This window comes from Astatotilapia calliptera, chromosome 3, assembly GCF_964374335.1.
Source record: "Astatotilapia calliptera chromosome 3, fAstCal68.1, whole genome shotgun sequence".
Classification (NCBI taxonomy): domain Eukaryota; kingdom Metazoa; phylum Chordata; class Actinopteri; order Cichliformes; family Cichlidae; genus Astatotilapia; species Astatotilapia calliptera.
Window position 1 is genome coordinate 32,213,011 of NC_137424.1, and position 10,018 is coordinate 32,223,028.

Consider the following 10,018-nt stretch of genomic DNA (forward strand, 5'->3'; position numbering starts at 1 on the left):
CAGGCTGGGGACAGAAGCAGGGACCAGCTGGACCTCAGCCACCCTCACCCGAGGAGCTGATACGGGTGCAAGGGAAAGCTGGGCCCGCGCTGCTGGTAGAGGAAGGTGGGCTGGTTCTAGTAACTCTGCTGTACACAAGTTGTCCATGTCATAATTAGCAGCCTTTAAAACAGTCACTATAGGGAGGGATTCAGACTTGGCAAACTCTGGGTCAGTAACCCTCAGCTCAGAATGGGAGATTACAAAAGCAGGTGTATTTTCACTGACCAACTCAGAATGAACTGGCTGGTGGGCTGCACAGTCCAGAGGCGTAAACTCAGTGTTAACAGGGACTGGCACACAGGCATGGTGAGCTGGTTTACATATGAACGACTGCGGAACACAAACTTCGACCTGAGTCAGAAGTTCTGAAGCACTCAGTCCAAACTTTTTAGCTGGTTTAACTATGTTGCCATTTACCAGCTGAGGTGCAGCACCGTCCCGGGTTTGAGTGGCAGTCCCATAGGAAACAACACAAAAAGTTGTTTCGTGAGGCGCTTTCTGAACATTCTTTGCTGAGACTGAGCTAGATGCCTGGTGCACAGAGTTCAAATGGTCAGACCGTGGAACACAACACTTAACCGAGCCCATTTGGTTACTGTCATGGATGTCTGGTGACAGAGCAGGTGAGCAGGTAAGACAGTCACTTTGAATAGCTACATGGCTAATTGTCTCCATATTACCAGGTTTAGGCAGAACAGAAGAGTCACTGGCTGGCTCATAAACACTGGGTTTACTCAGAGGACCAACAGGCACAGAAATAGAAGCTACTGAGTTAACTGCCTCGAAATCCTGAAACTCTAAATCTGCTGAGTCACAATCTACGGATTCAGGCTCAACAAAATCCACGGAGGGAAGCACAGTCTTACTCACAGAGGATGCAACGTCAGGGAGCCTGGGACCTGAACGCTTGAGCGGAATGTGAGAAACACGATCACTCTCACTAAAGGATGAAAGCTGCTCCGCTGCTCGGGAACGCCGGCGAAGTGAACGCCGTTTTCTCCGGGAAGAGGGAGGAGACGAGCCGGGCCGCGAATCCTCCAGCGGACCGGGCTGAACATCCTCCGGCTCTTCATACTGGAGCAGCTGCTCCGGGAGGACGCCTACAGTGGAGACGAGGAAGTCCTGGATGTGGGGGCGGAGCGCGCCGAATAGCCACGGGAGTCCGGACACCATCCGCTGTAGACGGACGGCTACGGTCTCCCGGTACTCACCCTCAGGCAGCGCCACCCACTCCTGACAGTGATACTCCACTGTATAAATCAGATCCTCCCGGAGGTCAGCGGAGGGGTTGTGAATCGCTGGGTCCATGTCGTGGTCGCGTTCTTCTGTCATGGATCGCTGCGTGGCAGGCGGGAGGAGGACCCAATCGCAAGATTCACAAACATGGGGATGAACTCAAAAGCAGCTTTATTGCTGACAGGCAGAACATAGGAAATACAGAACTCAACTAAACTGGGAATCAATAAACTAACACTCTTAGGGAGACACAGGGAAATCCACACAGCAATGAGGGAGAACGCGACGCCGAACAGAGGGAGACGCAGACAGAAATACACAGGGTTAACGAGGAAAGTGGGAACACACGGGGAACACAGCTGACACAGATAACCATAACGAGACAGGGCGGGGTGAACATAACACTGACGGGAGACTGGCAGAGTCAAACAGGAAGTACAGAGGTTCAGACAGGAGGAGAGAGAGCACGGGGAAAACACAGACATAACGGGCTGGGGAAACATGGAACAACCACAAAGGGAGACGAGGGCTCATAAATACACAGAGGGCACACAGGGGGGAGAGAGAGCACGGGGAGAACTTAGACATAACGGGCAGGGGAAACATGGAATAAAACATAAGGAGAGACGGGGGCTCACAGATACACAGACAACAGGGCAACTCAGGAAACATGGCCTAAATAGGGAACAAAATACAAACATACAAGAAAACTAAGAATACTGGGCCAACATGGCCCAGGACCATGACACTCAGTTATAGTAGAAAAGTGTAACATAAATAAGAAACAGTCCATTTACCAGTTCGGCATCCCAGGTGTTGGTGAGTGAGCTAGTAGCTAAGAGTGCAATGCACACAAGTGTGCGTTCACTTACACAATGGCTACAAGTAGAGGAAAGTCATAACTTAAATCTGCTGATAACATTGATTGAAGTCATCATCCCTCCCTGATTCTTTAAGGTCTTTATGCATGTGCTTTCAGTCTTCACGTGTCAAGTAGTTGACACAGATTAACTCTGACATCCAGGAAATGCCAACAGCGAGGAAACAGCCGAGCCAACAAATGAACAAATTCTTCCTTCTCTTATTTTTCAGTTCATGCATCCTTGATTTCTTTGCTCTCATTTCCTTGAACCTATCAGTGTATCTTAGCTCCTCCCACCAGAGAAGTGAGCAAGTGAAGCGAGAAAAACATGTAGAGCGGAAGAGGCTTTAACAATATCAGACATCCTTGCTTTAGTCGTTTTAAAGCAATGCCAGTTAAATATAGCACATCCATTGTTTCGTTACAGCAGACTACTACTAAAGTATTTGGCTGGGTCCATGTGATGAGTGAGACTTTTAAGTCTGTGCCAGAGACAGAATAATTTTCTTACCCAGGATATACTGAATGCAATTTAACAGTTAAGTTAACACTAGAGATGGACCGATCCGATATTACGTATCGGTATCGGTCCGATACTGACCTAAATTACTGGATCGGATATCGGAGAAAAATAAAAAATGTAATCCGATCCATTAAATATCACGAAAGCACCTCACAAAACTTGCAACACGCCTTAACTCACCTCAGAACGTTAGCACGTCAGAGCAGTATGCATCACGTGATAGAGCGGCTGTGGCATGCGGGACCTGTCGGTGGTCTGGATAGCATTTGGAGCTTCGCTAGCAACCCAGCATTTCATCTCCGACAAAGTTATCCCGAGAGAAGTAAAGCAAGTGTGTAAGTCCATCTCTGAATGTAAAGCATTCCTGCGTTAAGCTTAACAAGCGATATATGGAGCGACTGCCTCTTCTTGCTGCTACTTCAATCATGAAACTGCTTAACGATCAGCTGATCGGCTTTTCTGTCGCGAGTCCGTCTCTCTAGTTTGTTTTTGGCCCACTTTGCACCAGAAAGAGTAAACCAGCGGCTGAACAACAGCAGCACGTTTAAGCTTGATCAGCTATTGTTAGAATGTATTTAATATTACTTTCTACTCCAGGATCTTTTTCTACGTAGCTGACGCTGGTAACTGTGCAGGGGCGGATCTAGCAAAGTTTAGCCAGGGGGGCCGATAGGGCATTAACAGGGAAAAGGGGCACAAAGACATACTTTTCTTTCTTATTCTCATTTAAAATGTCGAGCTTTTAATAAATAATTATCTGACACCCAAAGTTTTAATTTGATGCAAAATGAATAGAAGTCCATTACTGTATATAGTAACTATTAAGTCTAATATATATACCCTAGTAAGCTATAGTACTTTTTCCCTTTGGGAAGGTACCATCTGTGCAGTCTGCAATTTTGTTGAAGAAAGATGTTGAATCTATTTAATATTTCTTGAAAAATAATTGATTTCTATGCATTTTTTTTCACACTGCATCAAATTAAGGTTGATTACGTCGATTAAGCATCATGAGGTGGAGCGTGAGGGGTGGTTCCCTATTTTTTATTTTTTTATTTTTGTTGTTGCTGGGAGTTGGAACCCTATTAGTTAGGTTGCTTAATATTTATGCTAAGTACTCTTTAAAATACCAGAATAGGGAGGATGGTGTAGGTTTAAGTTTATTAGATTGATCAGTATTGCTGAACTATGAAATATTTTTTTTTGCATACAGGTATAACAGAATAGCTTTAGTGTAGTTGTTGTTTTAAACTTGAGTATGAACTTATACAAAATGCAGCAAGATATTTAAAAAACAGTTTTGTTGATTAAAAAACACTATATCGGATTCATATCGGTATCGGCAGATATCGAAATTTATGATATCGGTATCGGTATCGGACATAAAAAAGTGGTATCGTGCCATCTCTAGTTAACACATAAACAAATTCTTCCCCCTCTCTTTCATTTTTTTTTTGGTTTCTACATCCTTGATTCCTTTGCTCTTATTTCCCCAATTATCAAATTGCAGCTCAGTCCCTCACACATGACAGGTGAGCAGACAAGGTGAAGAAGACATGAAGAGAAAGGAGCTAAGACAACATATATTCATGCCTCTGAGCCATTGAAGCAAAGTCAGTTAAAAATTATGTTTGGCTAGAGCGGGGGGGCTAGGAGGAGTTGGCCGTCCGACTGCGGTCTGGGGTGTGGGGCCTCCCTGCTGCTGCGGAGTCGGGGCGGTCTGCCTCTCCCCACCGCAGGGAAAAGGGTAACACCACCTGGGTCTGGGTGCAATCCCCCCCTCCAGGGGCAAGGGTACCTAGACCCGGTTCGTAGAGTACGCTTGGGGAGTGTGATCGTGTGTACAGCGTCTCTTTATGTCTGTCTCCACGTTGGTTGAGTGTGGAGTGAGTGCATATGAGAGCATGAGGGTGGGAATGGATGTTTGTGTCTGTGTGTGCCTGTATGTCTGTGTCTATATGTCAGGTTGGGTATCAGACGCCACCTCTCTGGGGACACCTCAGGCCCTCCAAGGTTTGGAGGCCTATCTCCACCCACCACCACTTCCCCTGCCGGTGGCGGACTCCCTCAGGTGTCGGTGTGTTGGTGGTTCTTTGTGTCTGGGGGTGGGCGTCCGGGTACACACCGGCTCACTCCTTGGCGGCCGCTTGTCGGGGCCTGGGGCTCGCTCGGGCCCCTTTGGAGGTGGGGTGCCCCCGGCCTCTCGGCCTAGGGCTCGGTCACTCAGGCGCAGCTGGGGGCCGGCGGAGCTCACGGGCGCGTCACTGCAACTCCCCCTGACTTCTGCTCCGCGGCTGCTGGGCGAGCCCTCATCTGGGACTCTCCTCAGCTCTTACTGGGACAGTGGCGCGGCTGCCCCTCTGTTGGTCTTCCATGGTCTCTTGTGTTCTGGGGGCCTCTGGATGTCTGGAGTTTTGATCTCCTCCATACCCGCTTCACACCCTGGAGGACGGGGCTGTGGCCCCCCCACACTCCCTAGCAGATCATTACATGGAGAAACCTTTGGAATGCAAGCATGCTGATCCACACAGGTATGCACACATGGGTATTCACAGACGCGGACTAAAGCTTTCTTGGCTGCTGCCTCAAAGCACACTGTGCGCTGTCTATCTTGCGTGCTGCACAATATCGTTTATTACTTAGTAAATACTGATATCTATGACTAGCTAGTTTATTGTGATGGTGCTTTGTTCTCTCTATTATTATGTTGCTCTTTGTTGTTTGCTGTCTCCTCTGTTTGTTTTTGTTTGTTTGTTTGTTTGTTTTTTTCTCCATACAGGTGACCCAGGAGTTTTTTTTTTTTTTGTCTCTCTTCCCCCCCCTTCTCACCGTCTCTTCTCCCCTTTGGTTTTCTTTCTTTCTCTCCCCCTCTCTCTCTCATTCATTCCCCCTGTCCTATTTATTAAAAAAAAAAAAAAAAATGACAAAGGATGAACTGAAGCTCTGCCATCACGTAATGTCGCATACTGCTGTTTCTGATGTCATTTAAAAAAAAAAAAAAAAAAAAAATTATGTTTGGCACAGATGCTGCTGTCCATTGTTTTGTTGCAGCACACTCCTACATATTTACAGAGTCCTGTTTCCACTCCCTGTTTGTTATGTCTCTTTTATACATCATTGGTAAAAACACTTTGCTCAGGATATAGTAGATCCTCCACATCTCCCCTTTCCTGGTGCATTTTAGAAACTCAAACATGCTTCAAGATGGCACATTAAGACTGAATCCTGGGTCACAGCCTGCAGCACAGAAAAGAAGGGCAATGAACAGATAAATGAGGAAAAACCTAAGCTGTTGCAGTCCTGTTGTTCATACCTGTTTTAGACAGTAGGGTGAGCAGTTTAATCCTTCATCTGTATTTAGGTATAAGAGAGCCATGTATGCTTTGAGAGATCAGTTATTGTGATGGATTGTAGTCATAGCTGGACTGGCCATCGGGCATACCGGGCATTTGCCCGGTGGGCCGCTGGCGATTTTTTATTTTTATGGGCCGATGGATTTTTTTTTATTATTATTTTTTTAGGAAGGGTATATATAATGAAAGGTGTTGGATTGGCCAATTGGTCATGATCGACTCTGGGCTGGACCAATTACAGCCGAGGAGGCCGAATGCACCCGCCCCCTTGTTTAGCAATCACGTGATTTTTCGCGCATTGCATGCCGGGAACTCGTGGCGAAACAATCCAAGTACCGCATCAAATGCAAGCATTTGCAGCACCACAAAACGTTCATTCTCCGGTTCCAATGCCTTCTTGTTTTTTCTTTGCCACACAAAAAAGGAATGTACAAAACAAAAGTAGAACAATGCCGGTCCGTACAAAGACAGACTCGACGAAAAGACAAAGAAAAGATACGAGGAAAAAATCAAAGGTGTGAAAGGGTCAGACCCTTACGAGCACACAGAGTGGACAAAGGACGTTAGCGTGCTGCCCAACTTTCACCACGCTCATATTTATAATTATACGGTTCTTGGAGTGAGTGCATACACTCATGAAGTTTAGTAACTTCAGGTCACTGCAACAAGCCCAGGTGCAGTTTACCGACGGATGGGTGCAGGACCTTGAAATGCACCATGTAGAACGAAAGACCATCGTACGAACAAAGGTAAGTTTACCAGTCTCACAAATCGTCTTCATAAATACACATTCGTTAACCGTTTATTAATAGGACCTTTGAGCTCAACGGTAATTAATTAGTAGTGGAAATAATTTCTGGTTCATTACAGAAATGTAGCAGTGACAATAATACTGTATGCTGTAATCGTACTGGGCAATTAGTGATACAAAACAACTGTTTTATCCTGTGAATAAAAGTATGTTTTTGTCAATGTACCATGGTAATAACAGAAGCGAAACACAATATTGTGTCAGGACAATTTACTATTTATGCACAATAAACAAAGGAGCATAGCGCGACAATTTCTGTTCAGCGCCAGACTTGCTTGTAACCTATATCACCAATTATGTTAAGAAAAATGACGTATTAACTACTACAAAACTCTGACCTTTGTGGGAATGCTTGGAGCAGACCAACCTGTGAGCTGGAGTGTTCTGGGACGTTATATTTGGTATATCCAGACCATCCGTTGGCTCTTACTTCGGAAACATGGTTTAAAAAATTTCTCTTCAACGACGTAATCCGATAAAAAAAACAAAAACGATCGGCTTCCCGTGGCTGTCATGCGACCGGCTATTGCAGTTAATAATACAACAGCTTCTTGCCATTTTTTGTGTTTCTTTTTATCGCTGTGTAACTGAGTTCAATTGAAAGCCTGCGTGCGCTAGTACCTCTTGCCACAAGTTCCCAGAATCCTTTGCGGTTTTACCCCTGAATGACGTCACATTTTCAATCTTTATCCTGGTGGGCCGGTCTCTAGTCAAAATGCCCGGGCCGATTTTTTGTCCCAGTCCAGCCTTGATTGTAGTTGTTGAACTTGGATGATGAAATCATCTACTTCCTGCAGGGTTAATGATCACCTTCTTTGATTTCTCAAGTGCATTGAAAAATGATTCAGCTGCTGCTAGTGAGAAAAAACTACAGTAATATCAGTAAACACCACCTCATGGATCACTGACTGCCTGACAGACTGACCACAGTATGTGAGACTGGGCCGAGCTCTCTTTCTGATTTAGTGATGTGCAGCAGGAGCTCCACAGGTGGACAGTTCTGTCCTGGACTTCAGACATTCAGTACAAGTCTGAGTCAAGACACCTTCAGAAATACCCTCATGATTCTGCAGAGGCTGGATGTATTAGTGATGGCAGGAGGAGGAGTGTAAAGCGCTGGTGGATGATTTTGTGATGTGATCTGGAAACAATCATCAGCTGGGGAGATGTACAAGTACCTGGTACTTGTAGTACATGGAAAACAGGCTGAACTGGAAGATCAATACAGAGGCTGGATACAAAGGAAATGAACAGACTTTTATCAAGTAGTGAGAGCCTTCAGTATGTGCAATGCTGTTTCTGTAAGGCAGAATAAATATGTTGATCATTATTAAATCATTTAGAAGAGAGAGACTTAATGTTTAATGCTTGGTAAAAAGTAAATGGCCTGTATTTGTACCTAGAAAGGGTAATCTGGGGAAAAGGAAGATCGCATTTGTCGGCCGCAGTTGTCGGAGCCTGTGTGTACTTGTGTGTGCTTGTAAACGCGGAGAAGCGCGGCTAAAAAACTTTTAAATATTACTTTTTCTGGGTCACAAAATAAACTTTTAAGATATTTTCAGGCGAGGATGTAGCTGTGTAATGCTCAAATATGTACTTAATTTATCAAAACATCACATATTTGCAAAAATGCTCCGACGTTTTTGGAGACATTTATTTTTTTTAATGCTTTGAGGCAGCTTTTGAACATCTGTGGCATCTATTAATGTCAAATCTAGCCTTTCTTTAACAACATAAGCAAACTGCTTTTGTATTTAACCACTTTTCTGTTTAATTACATTTTAAATAATAATAATAACAATAGTATTTATTTTGTTTAAAAAAATGTGTTTAAAAACAGGTTTTGTTGTGAAAGCTATAATCCAGATTAGTGGCCTGTTAAATGGTTAAAGTCTAGGTTGGCTTTATACTTGAGAATAAAGTAACATAGCTTGTCCTTCTAAAGAATTAAGTTATATTCCACAGTTAAATCATAAGAAACATTATGTTACATATAAACCCTGCCATATGTTAGATCTGGTCATTTTGCTTATTAGAAACTTTACATATTGGAAGTTAACTTTTAACAAGCATGTAATGATTATATTTAAATTAGGTGGTCTTTTTTTAAAACACATATATCTTTAGGCCTAAACTGACAGTGCCAATACCACACATTCAGACACAGTAGTAGATGGTGTTTTTAATACTATATGTGTTAGTTTAATTTGGTTGTATGGGGTCTACATTGACCTTCTGTCTTGTAAGTTATTATGACTGCACAGCCATTAAGGATCAAATCAGGTTCTAAAAAATGTTCTGTTCTTTCTCCCTCTGCTTGCTTCTTACTGTCTTTGAGTTTCGGGACCAGCACTCCTGCTGTTGGACAGAAAGACATCAACTCAGTGGTAAGTGTTTTGGTTTTCCAATATATTAGCAATTGTCAGTGACATTTCTATTAATCAGGCTGAACTTTAATCATACTTTAGATCAGCCTGTTTTACTTATTGTTTTATTTGTGCTTTGGTTTGAGGAAGTTGTTTCTTCACTAATCTTTTCCTGTCTTCTGTTATTAGACTTGAGATATGACTGCACTATGCTGTTGCTGTTGACTCCAGTTAATTCTACAAGACATGCTGTGTAAGTAAACAAACAACAACAGTTTGGTCTGCATTTCTTGAAAGATCACATTACGAACTTAGTTTAGAGGGTCTACACTGTATTTAGTGAAGTCTGCAGGTTTTCTAACAGCAAACTTTGTTTTGTGCCCAAATCATTTTGCACATCATTAGAATAAAAGTTATTAGCCATGTTTGCATAGCCCTTTTTAAAATGATGCTTTCATGACATTATTGTATGTTTGGTGGTGATCACGGCTATCCAGACTGACAAGTGGGACATTGAATGTCACCTCCCCGGTGGGGAGGGAGCCTGAGATTGTCTAAATTTGAGTCTGTTCTATACCAAATGCAGGGGAAAAATGTTTTAAGAAAGCAATTAAGTTCGTGTTCCAAAAAATATGATTGCTTGCTTGCAGGACACCAGGAGAGATGAGTCCTCCATCACAGATGGTGTGGTCAGTGAAGATGGTCGCCTGCAGGTTCAAGCTCATTGCATCTCCAACCCACATCCACTGCCACTGTACTTAAGGGAAGTTAAAGACTTTCTTCTGCACCTACATTTGGATCACCTCGATCCATGATAGTCATTCA

General features: G+C 43.7%; 1 protein-coding gene across 1 annotated transcript in view; it reads left to right on the top strand.

The window, feature by feature from the left end:
* LOC113018538 (uncharacterized) overlaps nt 1-10,018 on the top strand; it is a 68,073-nt gene that overhangs the window by 57,704 nt on the left and 351 nt on the right. The window contains exons 3-5 of the transcript XR_013906975.1: nt 9,166-9,214; nt 9,383-9,446; nt 9,844-10,018. The exon at nt 9,844-10,018 is cut by the window's right edge and continues 351 nt beyond it. The gene's annotated coding sequence lies outside the window, so the exon portion shown is untranslated. The remainder of the gene's footprint in view (nt 1-9,165; nt 9,215-9,382; nt 9,447-9,843) is intronic.